Genomic DNA, 7174 nt, shown 5'->3' with positions numbered 1-7174 from the left:
CTGATTCCTAATATATATGCTGCTTCACCTAGGTCCTTCATAGAAAAGCATTTCCCCAACCAAGTTTTTACTTGTTGTAGGGTAGGGACATCGTTTCCAATGTGTAATATGTCATCTACATATAATACCAGGAAGATGATCATGCTCCCACTAACCTTCTTGTAGACACAAGGCTCATCTTCATTCTTGATGAATCCATATTTAAAAAAAAACATTTAGGTGGTTACAGCCGCCATAATTCTCTTTCTAAAAAAATAATAGTGAAACTTGTGGTGGTTATAACTGCCATTATTTACAAAACAAAACCGCCAAATTTAAATTGTATATTATGGAGTTCTGTATGGTGGTTATTTTGAAACCGCCATTTTATTCTTTGCGGCAGCAAAATATAGTTTTAGAAAACGCCGTAATAATACTTTTAACCGCCGTAATTCCCCAATTTTGTTGTTCTGTTATCACATCCTAGACCGTTGTTGTAAGTAGCCCACTTACAATCATACGCTACTTTACCGCAGACCCTCAACCATAGTTATATCTCTTTAGCAACTATTGTTAAATATGTTATTCGTAGTAGTGAAGGATCATTTGGATATGTTTGAGAAAATGTCATGTACCCTGTGATGTGTTGCGCGCTTGTCAACTTATGTACCCCAATTCTAGTGTGTTATTATAAAGTTTAATCAGTTATTTTTATTTTCTAAATTGAAAACACTCAAATATTTGATTGTTTTAGCGTTACACTAATAGGATAAAAATTGGTATTCAAACAATTGTTCTCTCGACAACCTCTTTACTACTTCGCATTGTCGTACACTTGTGGAATGTCAAGTTTTTGATGCTGTTTCTTGGGACCAGTTTGATATTGATATTTTGTTTTATCATCGTATAGACTAAGGAATTTTACTGTTTTTATTTTCCATTTTTCTCGCTGCAAGTTTATGCAATGATCTTGCAGTGCGGGAAATCTTGTTGAATCTATTAATGATATCAAGCATTTCTTACACGAGAGACGTATCATTTTAAGACACCAATAAATGGTTGAGGAAGTAGTAGATACAAATCCCCTTCACGACTACGCGAATCCCACGGACGAGGAACCACATTGTAGTATCGTTCATCCTTCCATTGCGGTGAATAATTTCGAGATTAAGCCATCTCTTATGGGTATGGTTCAACATAACCAATTCTAAGGATTACCCATACAAAATCAAAATTTGCATTTGTCAATCTTTGTCAAATTTTGTGGCACATTGAAAGCTAACGATGTGGATCAAAACACCATTTGAATTAGATTATTTCCTTTCTCCTTGAGAGATGGAGCCCGAGTGTGGCTCCAGTCCTTACTTGCTAACTCCATAATAACTTGGGTTCAACTAAAAGTTGTATTTCTCGTGCGGTATTTTCAGCCGAGTAAAACGGCATAAGTGAGGAGTGAGATAAATAATTTTAGGCAAGAGTGGGGGGAATCTTTGTTTGACGCTTGAGAGTGTTTCAAGGATTTATTGAGGTTATGACCATTTCATGGACTCGAGAAGTGTCTCATAGTCCATACATTATATAACGGCCTCTTTTACTCCATAAGGATGATCCTTGATGCGACTTCCAGTGGCGCCTTAATGAATAGTTTGTAGGACATAGCCTACAACCTTATAATGGACATGGATAAGAACCACCGATCATGGGGAAGCGTCCGTGAAATCACTCCAAAAGCCTCTCAAGAGGGTGGGATTTATGAAGTAAGTCCTTTTGATCACATGAATGCCAAGGTAGACGCTCTCTACCAAAAAATAGAAAAATTTGAGAATTAACCCACTTGCACATACTCCTATTATTCATGCAGCACCGACTGCCCCCGTTGTCCTCTACTGTGATATATACGGAATAAACAGACATGCCACTAGTGTTTGTCAAATGGTTCTCTCCGGAGGGTCTATCTAAGATAGTATTAACTATGTTAATAACAATCAATGTGGTAATCCATACTCTAACACATACAACATATGATGGAGAGATCAACCAAACTTTTCTTATAAAACAACCAACCCCAAGGGATGTTTGAAATAAATGGTTTTCTGTTGAGAAGTGTTTGGGTAGTTTCATAAAATTAAAAGATTTTCCATGGGTGTGAAAAATTGGTTTTTAGGATAAAATAGTAGTTAGAGTCAACCCATACGTGTTTGGAGTCGACTCCAAATCAACAGTGTAGAGTTTTTTTTGTAAAAATCAGCAGTACGGATAGACACATACGTGCTGGGAGTCGACTCTAAACTGATAGAATGCCTGTTTTATTTTCGGCTGTATTGTCCGACGATTTTGGTTGTAACTTTCACTCCGTAAGTCCAAATGAGACGACGTTCGAAGTGTTGAAAAGATAACACTTATAGCTACCTCATGGAGGTGCTTGGTGAATTAATTGAGTTTTAATCATGATCATACTGTAGCAATGTTTATGATGACTTGTATGATCAGATAACGAACCGTTGTGTTTATCCAATGATGTATTGTTGTTCTGGTGAATTAACATGAATAAATGCCTATGAATTTGCATTTGTTGAGATGCTAATATTTTGTAGATGATGTATTTATTGATGTTGTAAGATTGATTATTATGTATGATGAATGATGTGATGCATAAATGGTCATGCATCATGGTGAACCATTTTATTGAGAGTCATGCATCATGGTGAACCATTTTATTGAGAGTCATGCATCATAGTGTATGGTCTTCAGTCCAAATTTAGTGCGCTCTGGTCCTATGATGGGATGGGGAGAGAGTAGACGATTTAAGGTGGGAATCAGTGAAGAATTATCTATGGCGATGATAAAGATTTGGTGTGCTCTGGACCTCTGGTACTATGGTGATGATCGTGAGCGAGTAGTCGGTTTTATGTAAGAATTGGTGAAGCGTTATATATGGTGATGGTGACGATTTGGTGTGCTCTAGGCTTATGGCGAGGATTGTCATACCCTCAAATTTACCCTACCTCAATATCTCCCTCCATAACCATGACTCATAAGGATACATCCCTCATACATCATCTCATGTGTATTTACACCCACAATGATCCACAAGCTTAAGGCATGTGATTCATCTATGAAGCCTCAAGCCTCTCTGACCATGTTGAGGTGTGTCCATGCCACATTGATCCTAATTTTCATACTCAAGCATCCTTGAACCTTGGAGGATCATTCAAGTCATCTCACTCACTCTCAAAAACTCTAATTGGATGGTGAGTCCATATTGAAGACATGAGAAGATTCATCCGATCACCCAAAGACCTCAACCCTAGTTCTTGATCCTCAAGGGCTTGTACAAGTTCCCATTCATTTTGTGCCTTGACCATACCTTTGAGGACCCCTAATATCCAAACATTGTTCATGCCACAACCCTTTGAATCATCTCAATACATCCCTTGCACCTCAAAACCCTAATTTGACTGACCATGCTTCTTGATGAAACTTGTGATCCAAAAAACCCTAATTTGTGCATCTTTTGATTCTATGTCTTGCCTCATTTGATCATCACATCATATGAGTGAAAAATATTAATAAAGTTTTAATTTTTGGGTTTTTTTAAATATGTTTTATTGAAAAATATAAAAACAATCTTGAGTGTTGTTGTTTATAGAAAGATGAGAGAAAAACTAAATTAAATGCAATTTGTATTTAACTTTATCTTAAAATATATAATCTATTTAGAATAAAAAAGTTAAATAAAATAAAGTTGATATTTTTTTCTTAGTGTAATGAGAAAAATGAACGTGTTTGTGTTTATAAATTGGCCTGAACGAAGTATTTGAATAGAAAATCAAATTTATTTTAAATTTATAAAAGTTAATCTTAACAATTTGCTAAAATATAATAGTAATAATTATTTAATTCAATTATGTTAAAAGTGTCTAATTATTTTATGAGAAAAAAAAGGTAATGTATTATTAGTGAATCAATGACGACCATGCATTATGCCAAATCAGATTGAAGATTTTAAATTATTAAACTCTTATTTTATCAATATATTTATATGTTGTTTATTTTAACTATGCTAAATAAATTTTATACTAGGTTTTTCAATCAATCTAAATATAATAACATTATTTATAACAATCTCGTGGGACAGCACGACTATTTGCTATTTTTTCTTAAAAAGGAAAATCTACTATAAAGAAATCCATTATAAAAATTAAGAACACTCCTCCATATTATTCAAAACAAAAGTAAATAAAGGATAAAGGAGGGTGATGAAATCATAATCTTTTCAACTTTTAACAAGGTTTGGTGCAAAAGCATCTGCGACGAAAGCCTTGACATTCTCCTCCAGTAAAACCCTATGTTTGAAGTTTATAGTTAATTTAGATTAACCAAAAATAACGATCCTATTAATTAAGTATCAAGGAGTACCCAACAAGAAGAAATAAGACAAAGATGGTGGAGCTCAAAAGCATTGATCGAGTCATATAAAATAATTTAGTTTCGAAGAAGAATAAGGAGGAATACAAAGAGTTACAACTTGTTGAAATGAAAAGGAAGCATGATTGCCTTAAATAGGGGAATGAAGGTACTTTTATAGAGCATATTTGCTAGAAAAATAAATATTTTAAAATGGTTTTTCTTTTTTTTAATAACTATTAATAGTGAGTTAATTATATTTTAAAAACCTTTAAATTAAAAATTAATTTAAATAAATTTTCATTAAATTTTATTTTGAAATATTTCATAACTTTTGCTATGATTTATTTTATATTAATAAATTTCAAAAAATACTTAAAATTAGAATTAACTTTTTATTAAATAGTAAGGTGTTTTGTGATATGATAAAAGATCCTTTTTAGAAATTATATTTTATATGATTGTATGTCTTAGACAAGAAAATGACAAATTAAATTGAATCAAGGAGAGTGAAAATATATCATTCAGAATTTCGATCCATATATCATCTATGTCATCTAACTTACTCTTTATCCCGCACAGGAAGATTTGTTGGCCAATTTAGCCTGCCCATTCGTCTGTTGGTGTTAAACTAAAATGAACTTCGTTTAAATTTCTAGTTGGTGGCAGAATTCTACCACAATTGAGCTGACAAATTGAATTCCTTGGTATGAGATAATACTCCTTGAAAAACCAAACCTACAAATGGTATGCTTCCAGTAGAAACATTGTACTTTCTTTGTTGTGATTTTAGAAACGACCTTAAGTTCTATCCACTTCGTGAAGTAGTCCACCCCCACGAGCATGAACTTTAGTTGACCTGACACTTAGGGAGAAATGACCCAAAATCTCAACACCCCGCTAATAAAAGGGCCATGGAGATGTGATAGAGTGGAGAATTTTGGTTGGCGTATGGTGAAGATTTGAGTGCCTTTGACATTTGTCGCATTTTCTAACAAACTTCGTGCTATCCTTCATCAGGGTTGCCCAATAGTAAGTGAACCTCAATAGTTTGTGAGCGAGGGCTCACATGCTAATATGTCTTCCAAATACCCTTTCATGGACCTCTTTGAGAACCAGGTAGATCTCATCCTCGCCTAAGCATCTCCGTATGGGGGAAGTCATTCCCATCTTGTACAACTTTTCTCCTACTATGGTATCCTTCGCTTCAAACCTTCAAATCTCTTTTACTTCAAATTTGTTTGAAGGAAGTTCCTCATTTTTCAGGTAGCACGTTATAGGGGTCATTCAGTTTGGGGAGTCGGCGACACCTATGGCATTGATTTCATCCTTCTTTTTGTTGGGAAAGGCTAAGGTCTTCGGTATCATTGTCTTGTTGTGATCTGGCTTCTTGGCGCTCTCTAGGTACATAAACTATTTAAAATTATTTTAAATGTTTAGCTAAGTCTTTTACTCTCTAGTGGTATTTGACGAGTTGGGCCTCCTTCGTCTAATACTCGTTGGTGACTTCATTGGAAATAAATTGAGAGTTTCTTTATGCTCTGATATTTGAAGTGCCCATTTCTAAGGAGAGGTTCATTCTAGCGATGAGGTTTCATATTCAGCTTGGTTACTAGTGGCTTTGAACCTAAACCTCAAGGATTTTCAATAAGAATGTTTTATGAACCTTTCAGTACTACCTTGATGCCACTTCTCTTAGGGTTTGAGGTGCCATCTACTAACAACGTTTAGACGTGCGAATCCTTTTTTGCCCACTAGGGAGCTGAACTCTACTAAGAAATTCGTCAATACTTGAGATTTGATGTTCCCTCTTTGTATGATATTGATGTCATATTCTAATAGCTCTACTGACCAAGATGTCATTCTTCCTGCTAGATCGGACTTCTTTAAGATTTGATGGATTGTATAATTTGTCTTTAACATAAAGTGTTGCCCCTACAAGTATGGTATCAACTTCCTTTTTGTTATCACACATCAACTTTCTTGTTGTTATCACAACCATTAATGATAATCTCAATATCTTTTGATACCTTATCTCAACGCCTTTGAACACTTTGATAACAGAGTAGATTCATTACTTAGTCTTATAATTTTATTGGACCAATACAGAGCTCGTCACCTTGCCTATTATTGACAAATATTAATATATAGTGGCACACCCTCTTCTGAGTGTGAAAATATAGACAAGGTTGCCAAAATGATTTTTAGATTTACAAACGCCTCCTCACAATCATTTGTCCATTCAAACTTCTGATTCTTTTTCAAGGTGGTGAAGAAGTGAAAAGATTTGTGGCTTGCACAAGAAAGAAACCTAAATAGGATGACCAAGTACCTTGTTAGTTGCTAAGCTTCCTTCAATATGTGGGGCTTCTCATGTCAAAGATGGTATGGAATTTGTCAGGGCTTCCCTCTATCCCTTTTCTTATCAACATGAATCCCAATAACATTTCTACAAGAACCCCAAAAGAGCATTTCATAGGATTCAAATGCATGTTATACATCCTGACTGACTTTATGATTTCTTATAGGTCACTGTAGTGGTTTCCTTCCTCTAGGGTCTTTCTGATCGTGTTATCATTGTTTACTTCCAAGGTGCACCCTATTCGATCGAAGAACATATCATCCCCCAACATCTAATAAGGGGCACATGTGTTCTTTAGTAAAAAAAAAAGGCATAACATTGCAGTAGTAATTGTAATTATTTAACATTAATTATTTGCCTTAAATAGGGGAATGAAGGTTCTTTTCTACTTGTTTATATATATATATATATATATATATATATATA

The 7174-nt window shown here is 34.5% G+C and overlaps 1 non-coding gene across 1 annotated transcript; it reads right to left on the bottom strand.

Moving 5' to 3' along the window:
• Positions 1-1423: 1423 nt before the first annotated feature.
• On the bottom strand, positions 1424-1528 carry LOC127077522 (small nucleolar RNA R71). Its single transcript, XR_007787320.1, has one exon. It is a non-coding gene; the product is annotated as a small nucleolar RNA R71 (small nucleolar RNA).
• Positions 1529-7174: the final 5646 nt, after the last annotated feature.

This window comes from Lathyrus oleraceus, chromosome 4 (assembly GCF_024323335.1).
Source record: "Lathyrus oleraceus cultivar Zhongwan6 chromosome 4, CAAS_Psat_ZW6_1.0, whole genome shotgun sequence".
In the NCBI taxonomy this organism is placed as follows: domain Eukaryota; kingdom Viridiplantae; phylum Streptophyta; class Magnoliopsida; order Fabales; family Fabaceae; genus Lathyrus; species Lathyrus oleraceus.
The sequence above is the reverse complement of the archived record's forward strand: the minus strand, read 5'-3'. Positions and strand labels throughout refer to the sequence as shown.